General features: G+C 41.6%; 1 long non-coding RNA gene across 1 annotated transcript; it reads left to right on the top strand.

Moving 5' to 3' along the window:
- Nucleotides 1–27531, top strand: LOC133254082 (uncharacterized). The gene is made up of 3 exons (XR_009738568.1): nt 1–444; nt 2485–2513; nt 27136–27531. It is a non-coding gene; the product is annotated as an uncharacterized LOC133254082 (long non-coding RNA).
- The last annotated feature ends 334 nt before the right edge of the window (nt 27532–27865 follow it).

Genomic DNA, 27865 nt, shown 5'->3' with positions numbered 1-27865 from the left:
CACTTTGCTATACAGCAGAAATTAACACAACATTCAAAATAAAAAAATTTTTCTCATCTTGAAGTTCAACTGAATAATGATGGGCAATCCCTGAATTCAGGTCACATGCCCCATGGAACAGAATACATTGTGAAAATGCATCTCAGCAAATATCCTTCTTCAAAACATAGCTTTAAAATCAAGGACATGTTTAGCTTGGTAAAAGGAAATAAACAAAGTGTTCTGGAGAAACCCTGTGACCCACTGTTAAAGGAACCAAAACCCACAGGCACAAGACACGAGTCATGCTGAGGCAAGCAGCAGTTTCTTTGTGAGCTCAGAGGCTGTTCTTGTGAAGTCACACTTGGGGCTGCCCACAGCTGTGAAAGACCCAGAGTGTTCAATGCCTGTTCTTGCTAACCCTTGCTTTTGGCATCCCTGGTCTAGGCAGGTGGGCATGCACATGTAAGTTTGCTTTTGCATCAATTTCAATTGCCTCCTCATTTTTCAGGGTAAAAATGAGAAATAGTTTACCAGGAGTTACTGAATACACACATACATAATAAATCTAGAGAGACACTGAGTAAAAAATGTTATAAACTTGTTAAAATTCAAGAGACTTTTGTATAGGGAAGAAATTCATTATTGTTTAAAAGTCTGATTTATTTATTTTAAAGTTGACTTTAAAAACAGGCAACATTCTTTTAAATATTCACACACTTCTTGTCCAAACAATAAATAAAAAATAGAATTCCCTAAACTTTCATACTTTATTATAAACTTAAACATATCAAAATATAGTTTAAAATCATAAGTAAAGTATATCAGATTTTCTTAGTAGTAGGGAGAAGGCAATGGCACCCCACTCCAGTACTCTTGCCTGGAGAATCCCATGGACGGACGAGCCTGGTAGGTAGTCCATGGGGTCGCTAAGAGTTGGATACAACTGAGCGACTTCATTTTCACTTTTCACTTTCATGCATTAGAGGAAATGGCAACCCACTCCAGTGTTCTTGCCTGGAGAATCCCAGGGACGGGGGAGCCTGGTGGGCTGCCGTCTATGGGGTCGCACAGAGTCGGACATGACTGAAGAGACTTAGCAGCAGCAGCAGCAGACTGAATTATGACCACCTACAGATATCAAGTCTTAATTCCTAGAGCCTGTAAATATTACTTTATAAGCAACTGTTAGCCTTTGTGATGTGGTTAAAGATCTTGATAAGGGGAAATTACCCTGGCTGGGCCTTAAATACAATCATAAATGTCCTTATATAAGAAAGAGGGAGATTAGATGGACACACCCTGGTAGCTCAGTTGGTGAAGAATCTGCCTGCACTACAGGAGACCTGGGTTCAATCCCTGAGTCAGAAAAATCCCCTGGAGAAGAAAATGGCAACCCATTCCAGTATTCTTGCCTAGAAAATCCTATGGCCAAACACCCTGGCAGGCTACACTCCATGGGGTCACAAGAGTCAGATATGACTTAGCAACTAAAACACCACCAGATAGACATACAGAAGAGGAAGAGACAGGGATTGGAGTGATGTGGCGACCAGTCAAGGAATGCTGGCAGCCACTAGAAGCTGGAAAAGAGGCAAGGGATGGAGTCTCCCTGAGAGCGTCTGAAAGCAGTGCGACCTAGATTTTGGACTTCTGCCCTCTTCTAGCACTGAGAGACAATACATTTCTGTTGTTTTAAGCCAGTAAGTCTGTGGTAACATAACAGCCAGCACAGGAAACTAATGTACTCTTTAACATCCCAAGAAGCAAGCAGAACAAGCTAAACTGTCACTATAATCATACAACTTTTTCATCATTCTTGCTTTAAAGAAAATCGATTTGATTTTGCCTTTTAATCTTATTTTCTAATCAGCTGAGATTGTGTGTTCTGGGTATATTGCTTCCTTAACTAGGTCAGAGCCTATGTCCTGGTTTACAGGTCAAGATGATTAAAACCTGAGCCACTGATCATAGGTGAGGTCCTTCTATAACCAGGCCATCTGGTTTTGTCATGGAATTTTAATTGCCTTTCCTATTGACTTTCATTTATTTTTCTTTTGGCTTTTAACTATAATACAGTGATATAGACTTTAGGATATTTATAAGTTTCACATGGGTAATTTAGTATACCAGTTAGGAAAAATCTAGCAGATTCATTTTCTTTTTTTTAATATAAATTTATTTATTTTAATTGGAGGCTAATTACTTTACAATATTGTATTGGTTTTGCCATACATCAGCATGAATCTGCCACGGGTGTACACGTGTTCCACATCCTGAACTTCCCTCCCACCTCCCTCCCCATACCATCCCTCTGGGTCATCCCAGTGCACCAGCCCAGAGCATCCTGTATCATGCATCGAACCTGGACTGGTGATTCATTTCACATATGATATTATACATGTTTCAATGCCATTCTCCCAAATCATCCCACCCTTGCCCTCTCCCACAGAGTCCAAAACACTGTTCTATACATCTGTGTCTCTTTTGCTGTCTTGCATACAGGGTTATCATTGTTGCTGCTGCTGCTGCTGGTAAGTCACTTCAGTCGTGTCTGACTCTGTGCGACCCCATAGACGGCAGCCTACCAGGCTCCCCCATCCCTGGGATTCTCCAGGCAAGAACACTGGAGTAGGTTGCCATTTCCTTCTCCGTTTCCTTCTCCATGAAAGTGAAAAGTGAAAGTGAAGTCGCTCAGTCGTGTCCGACTCTTAGTGACCCCATGGACTGCAGCCTACCAGGCTCCTCCATCCATGAGATTTTCCAGGCAAGAGTACTGGAGTGGGGTGCCATTGCCTTCTCTGGGGTTATCATTACGATCTTTCTAAATTCCATATATATGCGTTAGTATACTGTATTGGTGTTTTTCTTTCTGGCTTCCTTCACTCTGTATAATAGGCTCCAGTTTCATCCACCTCATTAAAACTGATTCAAATGTATTCTTTTTAATGGCTGATTAATACTCCATTGTGTACATGTACCACAGCTTTCTTATCCATTCATCTGCTGATGGACATCTAGGTTGCTTCCATGTCCTGGCTATTATAAATAGTGTTGCGATGAACATTGGGGTACCCGTGTCTCTTTCCCTTCTGGTTTCCTCAGTGTGTATGCCCAGCAGTGGGATTGCTGGGTTGTATGGCAGTTCTATTTCCAGTTTTTTAAGGAATCTCCACACTGTTCTCCATAGTGGCTGTACTAGTTTACATTCCCACCAACAGTGTAAGAGGGTTCCCTTTTCTCCACATCAGATTCATTTTCTTGAATGAACCATTAGCTTTCCTTCAAGTTGTCTTAGAATGCCCCTGTTAAGATTGCTCCTGGGACTTCCTGGTGGACCAGTGTTTAAGAGTCCACCTTCCAAAGCTGGGGCCATGGGTTTGATCCCTGGTTGAGGAACTAAAATTCCACATGCTTTGGGGCAACTAAACCCACGTGCTGCATCTAGAGAAGCCCGTGCACTGAAACTAGAGAAAGCTGGCACATCAAAACGGAAACCAACTGCAATTTCAAAATTTAAAAAAAAAAGCTCTTTAACTGATCATGTCTCCTTGCTCTCAACTGTTTGTACCTGGCGGTTGTGTGGACCAGCAGCAGTAATGAATGGCTCTTCATGTCACTGATACAACTCCAGGACTCCCTGGGCATGTGCTCACCTACAGTTTTCTTCTCACAGTCTTGACTACATCACAGTTCTACAAAGTCACTAAATTTTAGACACATTCCAAATGCCTGTCTCCCACTTGAGGCCTTTCTCCTACTTTGCATCCTTAGTGTGTTGACTTTGTGTCTCTTGCTTCATGGATCACAGTTGACTGTTGCTCCAGGTGTTAGGCAGAGAGAAGAGTAAAATTGGGCAGTGACCTGTGGTTACCCTTACATCCCAAAGGCAAAAGCTTTCCCTAAATGACCAGTCCCAACAAAGCAGATTTCCATGCACCTCTCATTGGCCCAAAGTATGTCATGTGACCTCCTGACTTCAAAGAAGACTGGGTATAGGTGCTTAGAATTTCTAGTCTCTGCTAGGGTGAGGCCAGCAAGGAGAAGGGTTGGGAAAGGTGTTTAATCAGCCAGCATCCTGTCTGCCCAGCAACTTCTCTTTGTATGTCTGCCTTACACTTCTCTTTCTCTAGACCTTTCTTCTGCTTCACCATTTACATGGCCCAAAACGACCACCTTTGATCTAGAGATCCTCCCAGTCCAGAAGCCTTTTTCTCTATTTGTGATCTACACCTTTCTGCTCTAGATGCATTGGTGCATTCTCAGTCGCCTCAGTCATGTCAGACTCTTCATGACCCTATGGACTATAACACACCAGGCTCCTCTGTCCATGGGATTTCCCAACAAGAACACTGGAATGGGTTGCCATTTCCTCCTCCAGAGGATCTTCTGGACCCAGGGATCAAACCTATGTCTCCTGCATTGGCAGGCAGATTCTTTACCACTTGAGCTGCCTGGGAAGCCCCAGATTCACTGGGGATACTTGTTAAAAAGATCCTGAGCTCCAAACCTACTGCATCAGATACATCCTGGAGATCAAAGATCCTGAAGATCAAATATCCTTCCCAAAGTCCCAAAGATATACTGGTGGAGCTTTGGAGTCTTGCATGATTCTCATGTAAATAAACTTTGAAGGTCAGTGAACTGGAGTCCTTGGGTCCCAATCCCAAATTTCTGGGGAAGGTCTCCTGATTGGTCTGCTTGGGTCCAGCATGTATAACCCTCAGTCATTCAAATGAGCGTGCCATCGAAAAGGTCAGTAGACTCAGGATTCATGGCACTGATCTCCTATCAGTGATGCTAGGAGTAGACTTTCTGAGGAGCAAGACAGGGCAAGAGAGGCAAATCTGCTAACTTCTCTGTTACATGACTTACAAATCCCAACATGCAATTTCTCATTTCACAGGTGCTCTCTGATGATCCCAGATGTCTATCTCACCCAGCAGGTTTCTGATTATGCAACTTAGGCATTGCCTCTGACCCAGTGACCAGCCCTCTCCTGTCTATTTGGGTCCAGCCTGCTACAGAGTTCATCTCATTTCAACTCCTTCCTGCCCATTACCTGCCCAAGCCTGACCTGACACATGTCACTCAGTTTTAAAATGCTATAGGGTTTTTTTTGTTGGTGCATCACAATTCAGCCCATGCAGCAAGTTCCAAAAACGAGATATGAAGAAATGTCCCATTAAAATTTTTTTTCTGTAATTAAAAATAGTTCGGTTCCATGTCTAGACTTCATTTGTTGTTGTTGTTGTTGTTGTTTTTACTCATAAACTAAATTTTTTAATCTTTACATGTTAAGGTAACTCATTGCTTCCAATTGAAGATTTTGCATCTTTTAGTAAGGTTGCAGTCAAATTCAGAGTTTTCTCTTTTTCTCCCTAAGAGTGATGTTGGTAGATAAGAGTGATATTGGTAGACAAGAGTGATATCAGTAGACAGGCGGCTTAGGAGTAATCTGGGTTCTCCTGTAATCCTCTGCCTTTGATAATCACTGAATTGTCACATTCTGGGTTTTGGGAAGTTCTGGTAGGTACCCATGAGGCATCACCCATCTTGCCTGACCTTTGACTTGGTGGGCTGGCTGCTGCTGCTGCTGGCTCTGCCTCAGTTCAGTTCATTCAGTCGCTCAGTCACGTCCGACTCTTTTCGACCCCATGAATTGCAGCATGCCAGGCCTGCCTGTCCATCACCAACTTCTGGAGTTCACTCAGACTCACGTCCATTGAGTCAGTGATGCCATCCAGCCATCTCATCCTCTGTTGTCCCCTTCTTCTCTTGCCCCCAATCCCTCCCAGCATCAGAATCTTTTCCAATGAGTCAACTCTTCGCATGAGGTGGCCAAAGTACTGGAGTTTCAGCTTTAGCATCATTCCTTCCAAAGAAATCCCAGGGCTGATCTCCTTCAGAATGGACTGGTTGGATCTCCTTGCAGTCCAAGGGACTCTCAAGAGTCTTCTCCAACACCACAGTTCAAAAGCACCAATTTTTCGGCACTCAGCCTTCTTCACAGTCCAACTCTCACATCCATACATGACCACTGGAAAAACCATAGCCTTGACTAGACGGACCTTTGTTGGCAAAGTAATGTCTCTGCTTTTGAATATGTTATCTAGGTTGGTCATAACTTTCCTTCCAAGGAGTAACCGTCTTTTAATTTCATGGCTGCAATCACCATCTGCAGTGATTTTGGGGCCCAAACAAATGAAGTCTGACACTGTTTCCACAGTTTCCCCATCTATTTCCCATGAAGTGATGGGACCAGATGCCATGATCTTCATTTTCTGAATGTTGAGCTTTAAGCCAACTTTTTCACTCTCCTCTTTCATTTTCATCAAGAGGCTTTTTAGTTCCTCTTCACTTTCTGCCATAAGGGTGGCATCATCTGCATATCTGAGGTTATTGAGATTTCTCCCCGCAATCTTGATTCCAGCTTGTGCTTCTTCCAGCCCAGTGTTTCTCATGATGTACTCTGCATAGAAGTTAAATAAGCAGGGTGACGTACTCCTTTTCCTATTTGGAACCAGTCTGTTGTTCCATGTCCAGTTCTAACTGTTGCTTCCTGACCTGCATACAGATTTCTCAAGAGGCAGGTCAGGTGGTCTGGTATTCCCATCTCTTTCAGAATTTTCCATAGTTTATTATGATCCACACAGTCAAAGGCTTTGGCATAGTCAATAAAGCAGAAATAGATGTTTTTCTGGAACTCTCTTGCTTTTTCCATGATCCAGCAGATGTTGGCAATTTGATCTCTGGTTCCTCTGCCTTTTCTAAAACTAGCTTGAACATCAGGAAGTTCACGGTTCACATATTGCTGAAGCCTGGCTTGGAGAATTTTGAGCATTACTTTACTGGCGTGTGAGATGAGTGCAATTGTGCGGTAGTTTGAGCATTCTTTGGCATTGCCTTTCTTTGGGATTGGAATGAAAACTGACCTTTTCCAGTCCTGTGGCCACTGCTGAGTTTTCCAAATTTGCTGGCATGTTGAGTGTAGCACTTTCACAGCATCATCTTTCAGGATTTGAAATAGCTCAACTGGAATGCCATCACCTCCACTAGCTTTGTTCGTAGTGATGCTTTCTAAGGCCCACTTGACTTCACATTCCAGGATGTCTGGCTCTAGGTCAGTGATCACATCATAGTGATTATCTGGGTCGTGAAGATCTTTTTTGTACAGTTCTTCTGTGTATTCTTGCCATCTCTTCTTAATATCTTCTGCTTCTGTTAGGTCCATACCATTTCTGTCCTTTATCGAGCTCATCTTTGCATGAAATATTCCCTTGGTACCTCTAATTTTCTTGAAGAGATCTCTAGTCTTTCCCATTCTGTTATTTTCCTCTTTTTCTTTGCATTGATCACTAAGGAAGTCTTTCTTATCTCTTCTCGCTATTCTTTGGAATTCTGCATTCAGATGCTTATATCTTTCCTTGTCTCCTTTGCTTTTCACTTCTCTTCTTTTCACAGCTATTTGTAAGGCCTCCCCAGACAGCCATTTTGCTTTTTTGCGTTTCTTTTCCATGGGGATGGTCTTGATCCCTGTCTCCTGTACAATGTCACGAACCTCATTCCATAGTTCATCAGGCACTCTATCTATCAGATCTAGGGCCTTAAATCTATTTCTCACTTCCACTGTATAATCATAAGGGATTTGATTTAGGTCATACCTGAATGGTCTAGTAGTTTTCCTTACTTTCTTCAATTTCATTCTGAATTTGGTAATACGGAGTTCATGATCTGAGCCACAGTCAGCTCCTGGTCTTGTTTTTGTTGACTGTATAGAGCTTCTCCATCTTTGGCTGCAAAGAACATAATCAATCTGGTTTCAGTGTTGACCATCTGGTGATGTCCATGTGTAGAGTCTTCTCTTGTGTTGTTGGAAGAGAGTGTTTGCTATGACCAGTGCATTTTCTTGGCAAAACTCTATTAGTCTTTGCCCTCTTCATTCCGTATTCCAAGGCCAAATTTGCCTGTTACTCCAGGTGTTTCTTGACTTCCTACTTTTGCATTCCAGTCCCCTATAATGAAAAGGACATCTTTTTTGGGTGTTAGTTCTAAAAGGTTTTGTAGGTCTTCATAGATCCGTTCAACTTCAGCTTCTTCAGCATTGCTGGTTGGGGCATAGACTTGGATTACTCTGATATTAAATGGTTTGCCTTGGAAATGAACAGAGATCATTCTGTCATTTTTGATATTGCATCCAAGTACTGCACTACGGACTCTTTTATTGATCATGATGGCTACTCCATTTCTTCTGAGGGATTCCTGTCTGCAGTAGAAGATATAATGGTCATTTGAGTTAAATTCACCCATTCCAGTCCATTTGAGTTCACTGATTCCTAGAATGTCGACATTCACTCTTGCCATCTCTTGTTTGACCACTTCCAATTTGCCTTGATTCATGGACCTGACATTCCAGGTTCCTATGCAATATTGCTCTTTACAGCATCAGACCTTGCTTCTATCACCAGTCACATCCACAACTGGGTATTGTTTTTGCTTTGGCTCCATCCCTTCATTCTTTCTGGAGTTATTTCTCCACTCATCTCCAGTAGCATATTGGGCACCTACTGACCTGGGAAGTTCCTCTTTCAGTATCCTATCATTTTGTCTTTTCATACTGTTCATGGGGTTCTCAAGGCAAGAATACTGAAGTGGTTTGCCATTCCCTTCTCCAGTGGACCACATTCTGTCAGATCTCTCTACCATGACCCGCCCGTCTTGGGTTGCCCCACGGGCATGGCTTAGTTTCATTGAGTTAGACAAGGCTGTCATCCTAGTGTGATTAGATTGACTAGTTTCCTGTGAGTATGGTTTCAGTGTGTCTGCCCTCTGATGCCCTCTTGCAATGCCTACCATCTTACCTGGGTTTCTCTTACCTTGGACAAGGGGTATCTCCTCACTGCTGCCGTTCCTGACCTTCAACGTGGCTCTGCCTCAGTAGTGATCAACCATGAAGCCCATAGCTCTGCAACCTTCTGTTCTTTTCCTAGACCTTGTGATTCCTCACCTCCTGCAGCCCCTCCACACCTCTGCTTGGGGTTTCAAAACTCTCAGTTTCCTATTATTATTTTATTGTTGGCCAAAAGTTTCATTCTTTTATGGAAAAAGCCAAATGAACTTTTTGGCCAATCCAGTGTTATATTCAGGACTCTGCAAGTCTCTGTGAAGACCTGTCTTCTTGGTTGCTTCCCTCATTCATTGCCAGTCTATTACCCAAGAGCTATGTTGCTTCAATGCCTTCAAAATCAAGGCTTTACTATGAGACTGGCTGTCCTCTTGGACTCTGACTCGGAAAGTCACGCTGTCTTTACCAAACTCCACCTAAGATTTGGCTGCACAAGGAAACAGATTTCACCACCAGCTGTCTTAATCTTATTAAGCACCTTGCCTTGTCCTCTCTGAATCTCCTTCTCTTATTCACTGGTAGATCTTTATTTTGTTTTGGGTAGGAAGATACACACAGCAACTGACATACTTCACTGTCTGTGGAAGTTACTGCAAACAGTGCTCAGTCCACCAAAGTAGGTCCTTGATCATCAAAGCCTTGCTCTTAGAATTCCATGCAAACCATTCATTTCTCTCAGCAAAGCCTGATTCTTGTATATTAAAACAAATTAAAACAAAACTCTTCAGCTTTCAAATTGCAGTGTCTAGTCTGCATTTAAGAAATCTAGTCACAGTTTTCAAAGACTTCTTGGTTTTAGGCTGATCTGCTCACTCCTGACAAAAGCTCATATAAAAAGTATCACTGATACTTGAAAAGTCTGAGAAAGGGTAGGATAAAATCAATCAAGAACATGTAGATTAATATAAAACACTATCATCCTATTCACACTCTCGGTTATAATTTCACCTGTGACTCATGTGTGTTGATCTTGTCTCTCCTAATAGATTAATATCTCCTTGGTGATGGGGGTCATGTATTTGCAATCTCCCCTCAAACTTCCACTACTCAACAAGTTTTTTTTTTCCAAAATCTATTTAGCGCCATGTTTTTTTTTTTTTTTGCATTTTTTTGTTTTGCTTTAGTGATTTCACTGTTTGAAATGATACCTAATCAGAGCGCTGAAGTGCTAACTCATGTTCCCAAGTACAAGAAGGCTGGGATGCACCTTATGGAGAAGGTATGAGTGTTAGATAAGCTTCATTTGGGCATGTGTTAGTGTTCTTGGCTGTGAGTTCAATGTCAATGAATCAACAACATACATTGAATAAGGTGTCTTTAAACAGAAACACATATGACAGTAAGTATTGGTTGGTCAATGGACATGTTGTGAACAAGAGAGTCTTGTGGGACCTTAACAGTGTGTTTCGCCAGGAGCGAAGTGATTCAGTTCTGCTAAATCAGTGTTCCAGTGACTTTATAGAACATAACTACTGAAAGTATTGTGAATCAAATGTATGAGTTTGCAGAACTATGTGAAAGTTGAAATCATTGGGACAATTTATCCCCACATCTTCATCTTCATGATGCTTATCTTATGGAGGGTCACAAAATAATAGAACTACACTTAGGCATAAATCTAGATATAAAAACAGAACTACACTTAGATATAACCATATCTTATGGAGGGGAGGGTCACAAAATAAAACTACACTTTGATATAAACATATAAACTACACTTCGGTTCAGTTCAGTCCCTCAGTCGTGTCCAACTCTTTGCGACCCCATGAATCACAGCACACCAGGCCTCCCTGTCCATCACCACCTCCCAGAGTTCACTCAAACTCACGTCCATTGAGTCGGTGATGCCATCCAGCATCTACACTTACTACATCCAGCAAACTACACTTAGATATATACAATTAGATATAAACAAGTTCTTCCTCTGGTCAAGTAGGATCAATGAATCTCAGTTTTATTATTTTTAAAATAAAAACCTTCCAAATTAGTTGCGATGATTAAAATGAGATAATACAGTAGACATTTAACAAATAGTATGTATAACTGTTGTTATCAGTCAACCAATAGTTGATTTCTCAAGATAAATCTAACCGGATGTTTGAGTAGAGGCAGGTAACTATGTCAACACCTGATGCTCATTTCAACTGGGAGTTTGGGATTGGATTGATTGCCTTAGATCACATTTCTGAGATTGTGGGAACAGGTTAGCCTTAGGACCCTACCAGAGCAGAATAGAAAAAATTCAACCCAAATCAGTTTATCATAATCAGTGCCAAGCTAGTTTGCATATTATTATGTGTTTCAGGAAAAATACAACTCTGAGGGTACCTCACTTTCTTTTTTCCTCCCAGAAGAAAGAATTTTAGCTATACCCATCACAAGATCTGAACAAGTGAAGCAGCATTTTATCTAGAATAAATAACTATATGCTGTAAGAATTCTGTTGATATGGAAATCATGCTTCTGATACTCCAATTGGATCATCACTTGCTTTGTCAGGTTTTGATGACCACAGAGAAATTATGGTTTTTACTGAGCCAATTCTTGTGTGTCAACAAAGTAGCTTCAGAGTCATTTAAATAAAAGTTTTCAAGAAGATCTAACTTCACAAAAAACAGTACATATCACCAGTTAATAGAGTTAACTTTTGTTTTTCAATTTGGTAAGACTGAATTGGACATTTTACATAGAACAAGTTTACATTACACTTTAAGCAAATCTTCTCACAGGAGTAGTCCTGATCTCTAGACTGTGTGCTTGGCATCTCCACTTAGGTGTCTGACTATCCTGACACCAACCATCCCTCCCTCCTCTTTCCTATCCTGGCAATGGCTTTACTAGTCAGGCTGAGGCTCAAGTCTAATATCTGGGAATTAGCCCTGATCGTGTTCCTTCGTTCACATCCTATTCTTTAGGAAGTCCTGTCAGCTCTACCTCCAAAACATATCCCCCATCCAAATACATCTCATCGCCTCTACTGCTACAGGCTAGTCCCAGAAACAATAGTCTCTCATCTAAACTGCTACAGCCTCATTACTGGTCTGCCTGCTTTCATGTTCTCTCCACCCACAATTACTACCCATTCATTCTTCAGATATCAGACATAATGCTCTTTTTAAAGATTATATTTGATCATATCACTCTCCACTGAAACCCTCCCCATTGTAATTAAATAGACTCTGAACTCTATTAGGGACCAAGAGTTACCTGAACTGTTCTTACCAACATCTTGGACCTCATCTTGTACCCTTCTCCCTTACATTCCTCTCCCTGACACTCACTGCCCTTCTCTTTGTCTCTGCAAAACACAAGATTTGTGCTGGTCTCATAGCCTTTTCTCCCAACATTTGTTCTGGTTGGAATGGTCTTTTCCATGATCTTAACCTACTCTGGCTTCCTTTCTTATCATCCAAGATTCAGAGAAAATGATCCTTCGTCAAGGGTCCTCCCGTGACTACTAGCTAGAGTAGGTACCTCATGCTGTAAGACAACTTCCATCTTATGACTGTTGCTCTAGGAAACATCACTCTCTGAATCTCTTTCTTCTCCTCCGCTCACTCCCTCTCTTACCATCTGTCTTCCTACTTTCCTTCTTCTTTTCCTACTTGTTTGTTGGCTATTTTCTCCCATCACAGTATTAAAGACACTAAGACAAAGATTTTCCTTCATTCCCCACTGTAATTCTAGCACCTAGAATAGTACCTGGCTCATTGCAAATGTTCTATTAGTAAATCCATAATGTTTATTGAGTGGTCTCTGTGAGCCAGGCACAGTGGTATCTTCATTAGATATCTATTTCTCAAAACAATCTTTCAAAGATTTAAATATGAATAAATAGAAACATAGAGAGGTTATGTGATGCAGCTAATTGGTGTGAAACTAAGTTGAATTGAGACGGTCTGTCCAATTTCAAATCCTTTTTTTTTTTTTTCCCCTGTTATTCAACACTGCTTCACTCTACTTGATTTCTGGGCTCCATGTTTGTGAATAAGTTTCCTTGTATTTAGGTTTCCCTGGTGGCTCAGTGGTAAAGAATCCTCTCCCAATGCAGGGGACTCAAGAGACCTAGGTTCGATACTTGGGTCGGGAAGACCCCCTGGATGAGGAAACGACAACCCAATCCAGTATTCTTGCCTTGGAAATTCCATGAACAGAGGAGCCTGGCAGACTATAGTCTATGGGGTCACAAAAGAGTCTGACATGACTTAGCAACTAAATAGCAACAATTCTTGTATTTATCTTTCTAATTTGATTTTACCAAATAATTGTCATTATACAGCTGTTTGCTATTTCGTGTCATTTTTGCTGAGATGGATATTAAGAAATTTACTAATCTTTTAGGTTATTTTTCTTTAGAGGTATAACACAACTTTTAATCAAGTACAATGAAACTGATGGCAATTAGCATCATAGAAATTAGTTTTTCCCTGAGATATTAGTAGATACAGAAAATAGTACTTCGTAGTTTATCTTCCTCAATTAATTTCTTCATGGCTGACTCTGTTATAGTAATTATATCAGCTTGTATATTAGCTTCCCCTCTCTCTCCACAGAGTTTCTCATTCTCTGTTTCAGTTTGTGTGCTATGCTGTGCCGTGCTGCTTTCAGTTCAGTTCAGTCGCTCAGTCGTGTCCGACTCTTTTCGACCCCATGAATCACAGCACGCCAGGCCTCCCTGTCCATCACCAGCTCCCGGAGTTCACTCAAACTCATGTCCATCGAGTCAGTGATGCCATCTAGCCATCTCATCCTCTGTTGTCCCATTCTCCTCCTGCCCCCAATCCCTCCCAGCATCAGGGTCTTTTCCAATGAATCAACTCTTTGCATGAGGTGGCCAAAGTATTGGAGTTTCAGCTGTAGCATCATTCCTTCCAAAGAACACCCAGGACTGATCTCCTTTAGAATGGACAGGTTGGATCTCCTTGCAGTCCAAGGGACTCTCAAGAGTCTTCTCCAACACCACAGTTCAAAAGCATCAATTCTTCAGCACTCAGCCTTCTTCACAGTCCAACTCTCACATCCATACATGACCACTGGAAAAACCATAGCCTTGACTAGACGAACCTTTGTTGGCAAAGTAATGTCTCTGCTTTTGAATATGCTGTCTAGGTTGGTCATAACTTTCCTTCCAAGGAGTAAGCGTCTTTTAATTTCATGGCTGCAGTCACCATCTGTAGTGATTTTGGAGCCCCCCAAAATAAAGTCTGACACTGTTTCCACTGTTTCCCCATCTATTTCCCATGAAGTGATGGGACCAGATGCCATGATCTTCGTTTTCTGAATGTTGAGCTTTAAGCCAACTTTTTAACTCTCCTCATTCACTTTCATCAAGAGGCTTTTTAGTTCCTCTTCACTTTCTGCCATAAGGGTGGTGTCATCTGCATATCTGAGGTTATTGAAATTTCTCCCGGCAATCTTGATTCCAGCTTGTGCTTCTTTAGTCGTGTTCAACTCTTTGTGACTCATGGACTGTAGCCTGCCAGGCTCCTCTGTCCGTGGGATTCTTCAGGCAAGAATACTGGAGTGGATTTCTATGCCCTCCTCCAGGGGATCTTCCTGGCCCAGAGACTGAATCCTCATCTCTTATATCTCCTGCGTTGGTAGATGGGTTCTTCACCACTACTGCTGCCTGAGAAGCCCATTTCAGTTTATATAGGACATTAAATTTATAGACCTTGGATCCTTTTTAAAAATGTGTGTGAATAGTGAGAGTAGAAACCATGAATGAATACATGCACTTGGAACTGTACTTGTGATTGATTAATGTCATTCTGAACATCTTAAAGACAAATATTGTTGGAGTAGGAAATGGCAACCCACTCCAGTGTTCTTGCCTGGAAAATTCCATGAACAGAGAAGCCTGGCAGGCTTACAGTACGTGGAGTCACATGAGTCAGACATGCCTGTATAAGTTTCACTTTCACTTTCAAAAGAAAGACTGAGAAAGAAAAAAGAAATCACCAGCTAACAGTCACATATGTGGTTCTGAAGGACACTGTTATTTGATACTGTTTTGGTTTCTGGAGAAGATCAGATTTTTTAGTACTCATGTATAGCTTTTTTCTTTTCTTTTCCTATTAAAGGACAAAGCTGAAAGAGTATTCTATATATCTATGAAAAATAAAGTGCATTCCAAATGCGTATTCAATCCCACAAGGACTGATTTTATTAGTACTTGTACAGCCTTGTGAAAAGTGCACCATGTGCCAGGTCCTTCGGGGGCACATTCAGTCTCACAGAAAAGAGCAGCATTTCATGGGGAGAAGTTCTATAACCCACATCAAAAATAGTTTGGAAAACTATTATGTTCAAAGTTTAAAAATAAATGGGAAATGGATGTCTTAAAAAGACACAAAACCAGAGTCTCCACTCCTTGCAGACTGCTGATTAGAAGATTCAAGGATTTTCACAACATAAATCTTTGTTTTGTGTACTGTTTATTCAAACAGAAATTAATTCAATGATATGCAATAAAGGTTTTCTCAAAACAGACAAACAAAAGACAAATATCATGAGGGAAGTGCTTGTGGTGAATCAAAAGAGAGAGCATAGGGTTGACTGAATTGAGGCCAGATGTTCTTCACTAGCGTCTCACGTACAAGCTGTATTTTTATATCTCAAGTTGGTGGGGCAAATCAGAACACTAGCAAGAATTACCCCAGAGCAGTGGAGAGAGTACCAGTCTCCATCCTCAGCCCTCCTTCCACCCCACCCTTGTCTTCGAACACCCACAGACTCCCCAGCATCTTCTCAATGTACCCATCCCTGCCACCAGCAGATGGATGATACTCAGAAGCCTGGCTTACAGTTGCCCACTAGTGCCAGAATTAGCTATTGTACCTCTTTGGCATAAAAGGACACCAAAAATTAGAAGAAAGGAAATATGGAAGACCTAAGACTTACTCATCAGTTTGGAAAGAAACATAGAGGCTGCACCATGGGCTCCCCAGACACCCCATACTTTAGCTTCCTTGACTTATAACTGACAATTCCTTTGCATTCTTGGCACCAACACACACACACGCCTTTACCAGGACTCCCTGTACTCCCTGTGTGCTTTCTGTGCTCTGCCCCCACCCACTTGCCCATCAACCTGTCCTGACAGTCAGATTCCTGTTGCTGAAGGCCTAGTATCTCTGGCTTTGTCTCCTTCCAGCAGGGTTTTAAAAGGATACCTACCTGCCCATCTGCACTTTTTCACTGCAATTCACTCTTCCTTTATGACAGGATACCCCAATTCCCTCTATTAGTCTTGAAGAAAATAAAAAGCTCATTATCAACAAGGCTTATGCCTTTCCCAACCATCAAGTTCTAGAGGGCTGCTGAAGTGACATCTTGTGCCTGTAGCCCAAGCAATTTGATTTCATGCATAATATATCATGCAAAACAAAATAAGAGTGTAGGCAGTTCCTTCTCTCTACTTTACAGTTTCAAAATCTAAGTAAAAGTCGACTTATACTTGGTTCATTTTCAGTCTATTCTAACAGAAAGTCTGCACCACTCAGAATGTTTCAAACGATTAAACTATGTACAAAGAGGGATTTCTTTTTTTTCCTCCAGGTAATTCAATCAGATAACAGCCTAACAAAAATAACTAATTCCTTTTGTTCATATCGATCAGAAGATCACTGTGTATTAACCTGGCCTGTGGAAAAGTTTATGTGAATAATTATAATTTCTATGTAGTAATTTTCGATCCCTAGGTCAGGAAGATCCCCTGGAAAAGGAAATGACATCCCCTCCAGTACTCTTGCCTGGAAAATCCCATAGACTGAGAAGCCTGGTAGGCTACAGTCCATGGGGTCTCAAAGAGTTAGACATGACTGAGTGACTTCACTTCACTTCGGAGAAAAAGAAACCAGTTGCTGAAAAGTTAAGATGCATGTGTGCGTGCTCAGTCATGTCCAACTCTTTGTGACCCTGTGGACTGTAGGCCGCCAGGCTCCTTCTGTCCATGGGATTTCCCAGGCAAGAGTACTTGAGTGGATAGCCATTTCCTTCTCCAGGGAATCTTCCTGACCCAGGGATCAAAACCATGTCTCCTGAAGCTTCGGAAAAGCTAATATAAACAAGGTAAATACTATTCTGATTAAGTTATTTTCAATATTTATTTTAAAAAAGTAAATTTTATGATAGGGTAATAAAAATAAGAACATTTTTGTATTTCATAAATCTTGACTGTTCTGACAGTATAACAGTACTGTCAATATAGTGTGAATTTATTTATTTATTATGTAAAACAAAGATACATTTTTCAGAATAATTTCTTTACTGAGCATAAATAGAATTTCCTCCAGGAAAAATTCAGAGCACGTTGTGGTACGTTAGGCTGCTTTTTGCCATACTCTTTTATGAGCATTTCCCTGGGACAGTAAACATTCCTTTGAAAACATGATTTGTGATGACTACATACTATGTGATCAAATGCTGCTTCACAATTTTGTTGATATTTCATGAGATTTTGGTTGTTCTTTAATTTTGCATGTTAAAACATATGGCTGTAAGATTTTTTGGTTTCTTGAGCTCAAAATTTATTTTCCGCTGATCTGAAAGAGCAAGAATTAGTGCTGATTTAAGACCAAGCTTCTAAGCTGCTTCTGGAGTCTTCAGTCCTTCATGTTAGCCTTGCAGATACATGGGGAGTTTTTAGGTGTCAGATTTCCTGACAGCCTTGACCTGCTACTTTCTTCCTCCCTGACTGAGAGCTGGGCCTTCTGACCACAGTGGGCCAGGATGGGTGGAAACAGGCCCACCTGGGTTCTAAGTGGCCAGGACCAAGCAGGAGGTGAGGATCTTGACCTCATGTTCCCACTAGATAAACTAGCCTCCCACTTCCTCCTTAGAGCATTCCTCATCTGATACTGTAGTTTTGATGGCTTGGTTTCTGTTGCTTCCAGTTCTCAAATTCCTCTTCTGGTAGCTGCTAGGCAGCTCTGATAATGTGATTTATAATAAGAGAGAGATATTTGGTCTTTGATCCTGTTTCTGAAACAGAACTCCTAAAACCCTTGGAATTTCCTAAATGATGAGGGAGGTAAAGGTTATCTTTTGTGAAGTTAACAAGGTGGCTTCTGGAAAACACCTAAGGGTGGGAGCTGGTTGCCAGGAAAAATCTGCTATGTAATTAGAAGCTTGGAATATTCTGTCCTACCCACCCCCTGACCCTCCAGAGAGAGGAAAGGAGTTAGAAATTGAGTTCAAATGGCCACCAGGGGGTGGCTCAGACAGTAAAGCATCGGCCTGCAATGCAGGAGACTTGTGTTTGAACCCTAGGTTGGGAAGATCTCCTTGAGAAGGGAATGGCCACCCACTCCAATATTCTTGCCTGGAGAACTCCATGGATGGAGGAGCCTGGCACTAACACCAATGGGCAAGGATTTAATCTATCATGCCTATGTAATGAAGCCTCCATAAAACCTAAAAGGATGGGGTTCAGAACCTTCCCCTGATGGTGTAGGGATTTGGGGAGGCTGGTGTGCTTGGAGAGGGCACTGAAGTTCCCTGACCTTTACTCATACCTCATCCTGTGCATCTCTGCCAGGATGTTCTGAGTTATATCCTTTTATAATAAGCTGGTAACCTAGTGAGTATGATGTTTCCATGAATACTGAGTCTTCTAGGCCTGAGCCCTTAACCTTGGGGGATCAGATGCTGTCTCCAGGTAGACAGTGTAAGAATGATATTGAATTCTTGGACACCCAACTGCTGTTGGAGAATTGCTTGGTGGTGTGGAGAAAACCCCCACAAGTCGGAATTATTTGGAATTAGAATCTTAATAACCCAGAACTGTTTCAGTACCAGAGTACATGTTGGGCTTTCATGATATATCCCCAGAAACTGGGTGTTGATGTGTCAGTTGGGTCCTGCTCTCACTAAAGAGCTCCATGTGACACATAGTCCTGTCTTATGGACAAGAGATTTGCTCTTTCACAATTTCTTCATCACTGCAGTTAACTCCTATTTGCTAAACTCAATAGCCTTGGGTCTTTCCTCAAATATTGCCCTTTCTCTGATAAACGAAGACCTCTTTCAGTGTCTGCAACTGTACTGTTCTCTATTCTTTAAGTACCCATCCTACATCAGTGGTCCAGACCAGCTCCTGGGAGTCATCCCTTCTGATCCTGGTTCCTCTTTACTTTGTTGGCAGGTGATCCCACCTCTCTGTTCTTCTTCTGTATCTTTATAACAGTACTTGCTCATGGAATTATGAGGATGCAGAAAATTAACATGTGTAAAGAGTTTTTAACTCAGATGACTACTACTGCGGGCAGGAATCCCTCAGAAGAAATGGAGTAGCCATCATGGTCAACAAAACAGTCCGAAATGCAGTACTTGGATGCAATCTCAAAAACGACCGAATGATCTCTGTTCATTTCCAAGGCAAACCATTCAATATCACAGTAATCCAAGTCTATGCCCCAACAGTAATGCTGAAGAAGCTGAAGTTGAATGGTTCTGTGAAGACCTACAAGACCTTTTAGAACTAACACCCAAAAAAGATGTCCTTTTCATTATAGGGGACTGGAATGCAAAAGTAGGAAGTCAAGAGACACCTGGAGTAACAGGCAAATTTGGCCTTGGAATACGGAATGAAGAGGGCAAAGACTAATAGAGTTTTGCCAAGAAAACGCACTGGTCATAGCAAACACCCTCTTCCAACAACACAAGAGAAGACTCTACACATGGACATCACCAGATGGTCAACACCGAAATCAGATTGATTATATTCTTTGCAGCCAAAGATGGAGAAGCTCTATACAGTCAACAAAAACAAGATCAGGAGGTGACTGTGGCTCAGATCATGAACTCCTTATTACCAAATTCAGAATGAAATTGAAGAAAGTAAGGAAAACTACTAGACCATTAGGGATGACCTAAATCAAATCCCTTATGATTATACAGTGGAAGTGAGAAATAGATTTAAGGCCCTAGATCTGATAGATAGAGTGCCTGATGAACTATGGAATGAGGTTCGTGATATTGTACAGGAGACAGGGATCAAGACCATCCCCATGGAAAAGAAATGCAAAAAAGCAAAATGGCTGTCTGGGGAGGCCTTACAAATAGCTGTGAAAAGAAGAGAAGTGAAAAGCAAAGGAGACAAGGAAAGATATAAGCATCTGAACACAGAATTCCAAAGAATAGCAAGAAGAGATAAGAAAGCCTTCCTCAGTGATCAATGTAAAGAAATAGAGGAAAACAACAGAATGGGAAAGACTAGAGATCTTTTCAAGAAAATTAGAGATACCAAGGGAACATTTCATGCAAAGATGGGCACGATAAAGGACAGAAATGGTATGGACCTAACAGAAGCAGAAGATATTAAGAAGAGGTGGCAAGAATACACAGAAGAACTGTACAAAAAAGATCTTCATGACCCAGATAATCACGATGGTGTGATCACTGACCTAGAGCCAGACATCCTGGAATGTGAAGTCAAGTGGGCCTTAGAAAGCATCACTACGAACAAAGCTAGTGGAGGTGATGGCATTCCAGTTGAGCTATTTCAAATCCTGAAAGATGATGCTGTGAAAGTGCTACACTCAACATGCCAGCAAATTTGGAAAACTCAGCAGTGGCCACAGGACTGGAAAAGGTCAGTTTTCATTCCAATCCCAAAGAAAGGCAATGCCAAAGAATGCTCAAACTACCGCACAATTGCACTCATCTCACACGCCAGTAAAGTAATGCTCAAAATTCTCCAAGCCAGGCTTCAGCAATATGTGAACCGTGAACTTCCTGATGTTCAAGCTAGTTTTAGAAAAGGCAGAGGAACCAGAGATCAAATTGCCAACATCTGCTGGATCATGGAAAAAGCAAGAGAGTTCCAGAAAAACATCTATTTCTGCTTTATTGACTATGCCAAAGCCTTTGACTGTGTGGATCATAATAAACTATGGAAAATTCTGAAAGAGATGGGAATACCAGACCACCTGACCTGCCTCTTGAGAAATCTGTATGCAGGTCAGGAAGCAACAGTTAGAACTGGACATGGAACAACAGACTGGTTCCAAATAGGAAAAGGAGTACGTCACCCTGCTTATTTAACTTCTATGCAGAGTACATCATGAGAAACGCTGGACTGGAAGAAACACAAGCTGGAATCAAGATTGCTGGGAGAAATCTCAATAACCTCAGATATGCAGATGACACCACCCTTATGGCAGAAAGTGAAGAGGAACTAAAAAGCCTCTTGATGAAAATGAAAGAGGAGAGTAAAAAAGTTGGCTTAAAGCTCAGCATTCAGAAAACGAAGATCATGGCATGTGGTCCCATCACTTCATGGGAAATAGATGGGGAAACAGTGGAAACAGTGTCAGACTTTATTTGTTTGGGCTCCAAAATCACTACAGATGGTGAATGCAGCCATGAAATTAAAAGACGCTTACTCATTGGAAGGCAAGTTATGACCAACCTAGATAGCATATTCAAAAGCAGAGACATTACTTTGCCAACAAAGGTCCGTCTAGTCAAGGCTATGGTTTTACCAGTGGTCATGTATGGATGTGAGACTTGGACTATGAAGAAGGCTGAGTGCCAAAGAATTGATGCTTTTGACTGTGGTGTTGGAGAAGACTATTGAGAGTCCCCTGGACTGCAAGGAGATCCAACCAGTCCATTCTGAAGGAGATCAGCCCTGGGATTTCTTTGGAAGGAATGATGCTAAAGCTGAAACTCCAGTACTTTGGCTACCTCATGCGAAGGAGTTGACTCATTGGAAAAGACTCTGATGCTGGGAGGGATTGGGGGCAGGAGGAGAAGGGGATGACAGAGGATGAGATGGCTGGATGGCATCACTGACTCGATGTACGTGAGTCTGGGTGAACTCTGGGAATTGGTGATGGACAGGGAGGCCTGGTGTGCTGCAATTCATGGGGTTGCAAAGAGTTGGACACGACTGAGCGACTGAACTGAACTGAAAGAGCTTAGAATATTGCCATCTAAGTGTTTAATGTGTGTGCAAGCTCAGTTGCTTCGGTTGTGTCCAACTCTTTGTGACCCTATGGACTCTAGCCCTCCAGGTTCTTCTGTCCATGGGCTTCTCCAGGCAAGAATACTGGAGTGCGTTGCCATGCCCTCCTTCAGGGGATTTTCCTGATCCAGGGATTGAACCCATGTATCTTGCATTGCAGGTGGATTCTTTACTGCTGAGTCACTGGGGAAGCTCAAGTGTTTATTACATCTTAGCTTTATTATCTTAGGAAATTTCTCTCCAAGCACTATTATCACCAGTGAATTCAGGAGGGTCTTTCCTCTTAAGATGGCAGAGTAGAAGGATATGTGCTCATCTTCTCCTGCAAGAACTCTGAAATTACAACTCACTGCTAAACAACCATCAACAGGAAAATGTAGGATTCCACCAAAATAAGATATCCCATGTCCAGGAGTATGGAGAAGCCCCCCAGCAAGACGATAGGAGGGGCAAAATCACGTTTAGAATCAAACCCCATACCCACCAGAGACACTCATGGAGCGCAAACAAAACCTTGTGCTCACCAGGATACTCCATAGAGACTGAGCCAGACCTACCTTTGAGTATTTGAGTGTCTCCTCTGGAGGTATGGGTCAGCAGTGGCCTGCTGCAGGGACAGGGGCTCTGGGTGCAGCAGACTTGGGTATGGCATAAGCCCTCTTGGAGGAGGTCACCATTAACCCCACAATAGAGCCACCAGAACTTACACAGGAATGGGGAAACAGACTCTTGGAGGGCACAAACAAAACCTTGTGTGCACCAGGACCCAGGAGCAAGGAGCAGTGACCCCACAAGAGACTGACCCAGATTTTCCCATCAGTGTCCAGGAGTCTCCAGTGGAGGCGTGGGTTGGTGGTGGCCTGCTGCAGGGTCAGGGACAATGAGTGCAGCAGTGTGTTCACATTATCTTCATTATCTCCACCATAGTTTGGCCAAACAACAGGGAGGGAACACAGCCCCACCCGTCAACAAAAAAATTGGATTAAAAATTTACTGAGCATAGCCCCACCCATCAGAACAAGACCCAGTTTCCCCCCTCAGGCAGTCTCTCCCATCAGGAAGCTTCCCTAAGCCTCTTATCCTTATCCATCAGAGGGTAGACAAAATGAAAACCAGAATCACAGAAAACTAATCAAACTGATCACAAGGACCACAGCTTTGTCTAACTCAGTGAAACTGTCAGCCATGCCATGTAGGGACACCCAAGACGGACAGGCCATGGTGCAGAGTTCTGACAAAACGTGGTTCATTGAAGAAGGAAATGGCAAACCACTTCAATATTCTTGCCTTGAGAACCCCATGAACAGTATGAAAAGGCAAAAAGATAGGCCACTGAAGATGAACTCCCCAGGCCGGTAGGTGCCCAATATGTTACTGGAGAACAGTGGAGAAATAACTCCAGAAAGAATGAAGAGATGGAGTCAAAGCAAAAATAACACCTAGTTGTGGATGTGACTGGTGATGGAAATAAAGTCTGATGCTGTAAAGAACAATATTGCATAGGAACCTGGATTGTTAGGTCTATGAATCAAGATAAGTTGAAAGTGGTCAAACAGGAGATGGCAAGAGAGACCATCAACATTTTAGGAATCAGTGAACTCAAATGGACTGGAATGGGTGAATTTAACTCAGATGACCATTATCTACTACTGTGGGCAAGAAGCCCTTAAAATAAATGGAGTAGCCCTCATAGTCAACCAAAGAGTCTGAAATGCAGTACTTGGATACAATCTCAAAAACAACAGAAAGATCTCTGTTCATTTCCAAGGCAAGCAATTCAATATCACAATAATCCAAGACTAGGCCCCAACCAATAATGCTGAAGAAGCTGAAGTTGAATGGTTCTATGAAGACCTACAAGACCTTCTAGAATTAACACCCAGAAAAGATGACTTTTTCATTACAGGGGACTGGAATGCAAAAGTATGAAGTCAAGAGAAACCTGGAGTAAAAATCGGGAAAGCCCAGTGTTTCTCATGATGTAGTCTGCACATAAGTTAAATAAGCAGGGTGACAATATACAGCCTTGACATACTCCTTTCCCGATTTGGAACCAGTCTGTTGTTCCATGTCCAGTTCTAACTGTTTTTCCTGACCTGCATACAGGTTTCTCAGGAGACAGGTCAGGTGGTCTGGTATTCCCATCTCTTTCAGAATTTTCCACAGTTTGTTGTGATCCACACAGTCAAAGGTGGCATAGTCAATAAAGCAAAAATAGATGTTTTTTCTGGAACTCTGGAACTCTCTTGCTTTTTCGATGATCCCATGGATGTTGGCAATTTGATGACTGGTTTCTCTCCCTTTTCTAAAACCAGCTTGAACATCAGGAAGTTCACAGTTCATGTACTCTTGAAGCCTGGCTTTGAGAATTTTGACCATTACTTTGCTAGTGTGTGAGATAAGTGCAATTGTACAGTAGTTTGAGCATTCTTTGGCATTGCCTTTCTTTGGGATTGGAATGAAAACTGACCTTTTCCAGTCCTGTGGCCACTGCTGAGTTTTCCAAATTTGCTGGCATATTGAGTGTAGCACTTTCACACATCATCTTTTAGGGTTTGAAATAGCTCAACTGGAATGCCATCACCTCCACTAGCTTTGTTCATAGTGATACTTCCTAAGGCCCACTTGACTTTGCATTCCAGGATGTGTGACCCTAGGTGAGTGATCACACCATCGTGATTATCTGGGTCATGAAAATCTTTTTTGTATAGTTCTTCTGTGTATTGTTCCTACCTCTTCTTTATATCTTCTGTTTCTGTTAGGTCCATACCATTTCTGTCCTTTATCGTGCCCATCTTTGCATGTAATGTCCCATTGGTATCTCTAATTTTCTTGACAAGATCCCTAGTCTTTCCCACTCTATTGTTTTCTTCTATTTCTTTGCATTGATCACTGAGGAAGGCTTTCTTATCTCTCCTTACTACTCTTTGGAACTCTGCGTTCAGATGCTTATATCTTTCCTTTTCTCCTTTGCCTTTCACCTCTCTTCTCTTCACAGCTATTTGTAAGGCCTCCTCAGACAACCATTTCGCCTTTTGGCATTTCTTTTTCTTGGGGATGCTCTTGATCCCTGCCTCCTATACTATGTCATGAACCTCCATCCATAGTTCATCAAGCACTCTATCTATTAGATCTAATCCCTTGAATCTATTTGTCACTTCCACTGTATAATTGTAAGGGATTTGATTTCGGTCATACCTGAATGGTCTAGTGGTTTTCCCTACTTTCTTCAATTTAAGTCTGAATTTGGCAATAAGGAGTTTATGATCTGAGCCACAGTCATCTCCCAGTCTTGGTTTTGCTGACTGTATAGAGCTTCTCCATCTTTGGCTGCAAAGAATATAATCAATCTGATTTTGGTATTGACCATCTGGTGATGTCCATGTGTAGAGTCTTCTCTTTTGTTTTTGGAAGAGGGTGTTTGCTATGACCAGTGCATTCTCTTGGCAAAACTCTGTTAGCCTTTGCCCTGTTTCATTTTGTGCTCCAAGGCCAAATTTGCCTGTTACTCCAGGTCACACCTAGGGAGCTACAAAGGATGGGAGGAAATTCTCTGAGTATTATTTCTCTACCCAGGAAACCACAAGTGCCATAGTAGCCCTTCTGCCAAACTCAGGGCCAGTGATCAATAACATTTCCCATTTATCTTATCCGAAAGAAGCAAGTGAAAGGCAATACGCTCTTCTGAATTGTACACAACAGGATTCTGACTGATGTCTGTTAAAGGGAATATTCTCCATGTACCAAGGTCTTGATTTGAGCTGCATCTTCCATAATCTCACATTTTATGCTTATTGTGAGATAGGAAGAGACTGGCAAAAGCATGTGGAAATTTAGTATGTCATGTAATTCTCAAGGGTTGGATCACAGAAAAATGTATGTTGACAAACTCAGAGAAACAGAAAGTAGAATAGTGGTTGCCAGGATCTGGTGGGGTTAGGGAACAGAAGGGGGGTTTCAGTCAAAGGGACAAACTTCCACTTTTAAGATGAATAAGTTCTGGGGATCTAATATCAGTATGATGGCTATAGTTAACAACACTGTATCATATGCCTGAAATTTACTAAGAGAGATCTCAAAAGTTTCACCACACACACAAAAATGTAATAATGTGAGGTGATGGATGTGTTAATTAACTTTATTATGGTAATCATCCTGTGTATATACCTGTGTCAAATCATCCTCCTGTATATTAAACTTAAACGTCATCTGTCCATTATGTCTCACTAAAGATGGGACAAAGAAATGTGATGAGAACCCTTTATATATGGGCCTCCAAATTGCAATCATGGTTTCAAATTTACTGGCAGCAAATCCATTTACTTTTGCAATGTCTACTTGTGAAAACACTGAACCAAGCCCACGAGATGATGTTGAGTAGAGCAGGTGTTTTAGCTGTAAGAGATCAGCATCATAGTTGGAGGTGATGATACCCTTCACTCCCCAGTATTAAGGTCTGTTAACCAGAACATACAAAAACTGTGCCTTGAGCATCTTCAGGAGGATGTCATCAGGGCAGTATCCAGTTATCCCCACAAACCTGTGACTATGTTGAAGGCTGACAAAAAGAAAGAGGTAGGAACACTTTTTACATGCACACAGAGACACTATTAGTCAGTATTGATGGTTGAGTGGTAATCATTCCCAACTCGTTTTGTTCTGTGTAGAGCCCATTACTCCTTTAAATCATACCTAAAATTTTTGCACTGAGTTATACATATTTTTAAAAAATTTGTTGCCACTGGAATATTCTAAAAATTGTAAAAGTGCCACTGGAATATTCTAAAAAAGGCAGTAGAGATCCTTCAAGTGCATACACAGCACAATTAGAAGTCACACAATGCAGGCGATGATAATGACAAACAAGACTGTCAAGTGGAAGACCTCTTGTTTGAACTCGAACCTTCCCAGTTTGCTAGGTCTGAGGCATCCCCCGAAATAGCAGCAAGTCCTGGAAGCCTTGGTCACAGCCTGACTAGGATGTGGAATCGAGAGGAAATTGGGATGAGGTGGCCGGCTATGCCTCATTCCTCTCGGACACCCTGACGTACACAGGAAGTAACAGGCAGGACTGTCATCCGTTAGGACAAAGGATAATGATGTAAAAAGAGTCCAAAATTCAAAGATCTCAGATAATCATCCCCAAGTCATGGGAACTGCTTACCTGACAGAAAATCAAATTTACTATTGGAACTGTAACATGTCATGTCATTTCCTTGGCTGTGTATCCCCTTCTGTTCCCTGATGATGAAACACATATTTTTTTTTCTCTCGTCAGGTTTCCAAGACCAGCCTGATGATGCCTCCCTCAGGGGCACAACAGCAGCTCCTGTTGAAACTCTTTTGACATGACTCCACGGAATTTTGAACTTGTCCTAAATCCAGGTTAAACATGAAAAAACAGAAGGTCTTTGGAAAGGGATACTTTTGCTTGTTTTCTTTTTTTGCCCCCAAAACAAAAGAGAACAAAGCAGGCTAACCAATGGAATTAAATGCCCCCTTGAGATCATGTTTGCTCTGATAATATCAAAATTTCTTGCCCTTAAGCCCTCATGTTGATGCTGGTGTTTGTATATGCCAAACCTTTACGTTTTTGGTGTTCTTGAGCTATTTTTATCCATAATTATACCAACCACTTTAAAAAAAAACTTACATTTCCCTATGTTCTGGAATACTTTTGACTAAACATCATATTAGTTCATAATAAATGAAAAGTTTGAAGTTTTCCTTAGAAATATCAGGTTTTAAAGAGTTGCTTTTCATTATAGGCATCTGCTCAGAATTTTCAGAATACTATTGTAATAATTGCCTTTGATAGATATAGATTCCAAGGCAGTAACATCTAATACATTTTTAGTATCTGAATCCTTGCAAAGTAATTTTCTGGACTATTTCATTTTCACTCCTTCTGAACTTATGACAGGAAATCCTTGTTTTCCACGTGTCCTGTTAACTGAAACATGTTTGTATCAGAACCATCCAAACCATGCGTTTTTTAATTTAACCTT

The sequence above is a fragment of the Bos javanicus genome, chromosome 9, assembly GCF_032452875.1.
Source record: "Bos javanicus breed banteng chromosome 9, ARS-OSU_banteng_1.0, whole genome shotgun sequence".
NCBI lineage: Eukaryota > Metazoa > Chordata > Mammalia > Artiodactyla > Bovidae > Bos > Bos javanicus.
Note: the sequence above shows the minus strand (reverse complement) of the source record. Positions and strands in the feature narration are given on the sequence as shown.